Source organism: Chenopodium album, chromosome 13 (genome assembly GCF_948465745.1).
Source record: "Chenopodium album chromosome 13, dcCheAlbu1.1, whole genome shotgun sequence".
NCBI classification, from domain to species: domain Eukaryota; kingdom Viridiplantae; phylum Streptophyta; class Magnoliopsida; order Caryophyllales; family Amaranthaceae; genus Chenopodium; species Chenopodium album.
The window spans coordinates 52,374,433-52,378,017 of NC_137846.1; the positions used below are offsets into that span (position 1 = coordinate 52,374,433).

General features: G+C 34.6%; 1 pseudogene across 1 annotated transcript; it reads right to left on the reverse strand.

Annotated features, from left to right (window-relative positions):
• Positions 1 to 960: 960 nt before the first annotated feature.
• Positions 961 to 2,373, reverse strand: LOC145574938 (protein translation factor SUI1 homolog 2 pseudogene; annotated as a pseudogene). The gene is made up of 2 exons (XR_014098224.1): positions 2,230 to 2,373; positions 961 to 1,562 (listed from the first exon to the last, which is right to left on the reverse strand). The product of XR_014098224.1 is annotated as a protein translation factor SUI1 homolog 2 pseudogene (transcript).
• Between the last annotated feature and the right edge of the window lie 1,212 nt (positions 2,374 to 3,585).

The following is a 3,585-nucleotide window of genomic DNA, read 5'->3' on the forward strand; positions in this document are numbered from 1 at the left end:
CATGTTTGAAGATTTCTGTAATGCGCTCGGAGAAACTAATGGCTCTCGTCTGTGTTAATTTCTGGCTGTTGGGCGACAAAACAACCTTAAAGAGAGTTATATATGTATTTTCTACAAAGCCTCTCAGAGGATCCATTTGTAAGCTATCTATTCAAGAAACCTTTTTTACCCAGAGTTCATAGTCCTGTTGCCACTCCAACAATAGTAGCATCTTTTATACTCTGTAGTTTTTAGCTATTTGGACAAGAAGGCATGGATGCCGGAAGTATTTTGTACTTGATAAACCCAGTTGTGAAAATGTCAATGATGTTGCTACGCAATATGCTTGCCTCACATCCTGCCTACCCCGGTGCTCCCTCTGGTCACACGCTCTTGATAGTTAACAGCAAAACAGGCCACTAGCTCACGCTTGCTCAAACTACTGTCCTACCCTCCGTTATGGGTTGGGTCAACCTGCATTAGAAGGAGAGCAACGTTCAACTCTCTTTAGTGATGGACAATCTGAATTTGAAAGATATTGGACTCCATCTCATAGTGTAGCCTTCAGTATAGTTATCACTACTCTATCAGTATAACTGTCTCACAGGTGCACTCATTTGCGAATTGTGAATAGTTTCAAGAACCTTTCTTCACATGCTCTCTCCATTGATGCTCATGTATACGAATCAGGGAAGAAATTCATCCTCTTAGTACTACAGAAATACTCTTGCATATCAAGGAAAGAAATTTAAGCTGACACAAGTAAATCAATACCCTTCTCTACTACAATATTGATTCATGATTCATTAATTTTCTCAGGGATAAGTATAAACACAACCCAGATATTCAAGTCTTTTTTGCAATAGAATCAAAGTAGCTATCCTAATCAATCAAGTAGGAAACTAGGATTCAAAGAACCCGCAGTTTAAACGCAAGAAACATGAGCAAATTATACGAAGTATGATCACAAAGAACACGCAGTTTAAACCCAAGAAAACATCCAATTTTATTTATCAGTACCAACTTCGAAAGCTGATTACGTTCCACGCTACTGTCATCCATGGATGCATTAAACTAGAACAAATTATAAAGGAAATCAAGTTCAAACCACAAACATCAAACTACAATCAAAAACTTCGAAAATCAGAAATTGAACTAGTTCATCAGCTGAAGAGAACTCAAGGCTTAAAAACCATGGATCTTGATCCGATCCTTCTTAACAAGGCCGGCCTGAACGAGGAAATTCGCAACCTTCTTACGCTGATCACCTTGCAGTTGGATAACCTTTCCTAGCTCCTTATCCTGCACAACATTCCCATTACAGCAAAATTCCTTCTTGAGGTCCTTGAGGATCTTTTCGTAGCTGAAATCTTTCTTCAGCCCTTGAACAGTCGTCAAGCTTTTCTTTCCATTCCTTTGCTGAATTCGAATGTGCACATACTCCTTCGCTCCAGGAGCCTCCGACTCGGCGTCTGCAAATGGGTCAAGAGCTGCGGGGATCTGAATGTCTAGATCAACCATGTACCTTGCTTGTTGAAAACTCGAAAACGGTCCTAAGAGGGTTTGTTCTGTGAGCACAAAAACTGCAATCAATCCCAATACACAACTATATCAGTAACAAGAAACAAAACATGTAAATATATGGTATCAAACTCAATTGATAAAATCAAGTATCAAATTTCGAAGGCAAACTAGATCGTTCTATCAGCAATTTAATCAACAATCACATATTATCAGCAATTTGATCATCAATTGCACTTCGTAAAACGCAAGCAAAATCATAATCAGCAATAAAATCATCAAAATCAGCGATCAAATTCCAATTAAAAATTGTTTAAGAAAACCCTAACATACCCAAATAAGCGCAATCAATCAAACAAACATACCAAAAAAACATGAATAGAACAATCTCACACGAAGTATTTTATAAACATGATCTAATTTATAATCAGCGATCAAAACCTAACAAATTTCTTGATAAATTCACAAAATTTGGATCAAACAAAATCATAATCAACGATCAAAACATCCTAAAATTACGCAAGGTCAATCAAACAAACAAAACATGACTGATAACTTCAAATTAATTCGAAAAAATACATCAAAACATGATCATAATTCCAACAATCAACTTCTAAAAGAACATCAAATTCCAAAAAATAATAAAAATCACAACCAAGAAATTATAAATTACGAGCATAAACAAAGCAAAAATCAAAAGAAACCAAAAATTTATGAGAGAGAAAATACCTGAAGAGATTGATTTGCTTCTGCAAAAAAATTAAACCAAAGATTTTCTAATAAATTAAATCAAAGTGTAATGGAGGTCTATATATAGAGGGTTTTAATTTTATTTTTTATGTCGGTTATTAGCCACAAAAATAATTAAAAATAAAAAAGAATAATAATTATATCAACTATAGTTGCGTTATAAGTAATCATGGTTAAAGGGGGTGAATATTCTTTAGAGTCGGTCAGCTAAATCGACGGTATGACGTGTACAAAATCAACGGCTGAGATTGAATTTTGAGAGTTGACGTATTTAAGTGAATATTTATTACGGAATAAAAGGGAATAATTACGTCATAATTAGGGGGCAGCAAAATCTAAAGAAGGAAGTTTCTGGGAGAATGAGTAGGGCCCAAAGCAGAGACAGGAAAGGGTTCAGATAAGGCGTAGACTCAACGCAATCCAAAGAATAATTTTATTTTACTCCGTATTTATTTATTTTTTTTTGGCTTTTTTTTTTTTTTTTTTTTTTGGTTAATTGATTGATTTTTGTTTAATCTAATTTTAGTGAAGAAAGTCATGAAAGTTGGGGCTTTGTGGGTCCAATAAATAAGCATGAGAACAATCAATCGTGAAGAGTTTTTAGATGTTGTGTTTGCCACTTGAGAAAGTAGACTTGACACAATCACACACAAGTAACACAACTAAATGTCTTCAATTGGTCCCAATAAAAATTGAGTTAATTAATCTTGAAATAAATATTCGAAACGAGATTAATATCAAATATTAAAAGTGACTAGATCCAAAATGAATCGTCTAATTCGAAAATAACGCCAAAAATAAAAAGAACAAATAAAGCAATTTGATAAGTCTATTTCCAAAATATTCTTGATTTTTTGAATGTATGGGAAAACAATTGCAATGTATCAATTTTTTAAAGGTGAAAGGAAATAATAATAGAAAATCCTCCTCACGAGGGGAATCCCTGATGTGTTAATTTGGAGTATGAAAGCTAGATTGAGCTAGTACAAATGTACAATCATTAATTAACATAGAATCTACCGCTAGATGGCCTACATATGTTATTCAATTTGTTGGTCGATTTGCTTCTTTGAAGACTTGTTAGTTTGATGCTCCAATTGTCAAATTTTGTCAATAGAATATGAGAGTCTTCAATAATGTTTTGAACTTGCCATTGGGTGGACCACTTGCATGTAATTGCATTGCCAATGAGTAAGTTGTCACCTTCGATTTCGACATTAAGGACACCCTGTTGAAGCGCTAGCATTATGCCTTTATCAAGAGAAGTTGCTTCTGCAACAAACACCTTTGTATTCCCAAGGTTGTAAGTTGGTGCTGAAAATAGGGCACCTTTGC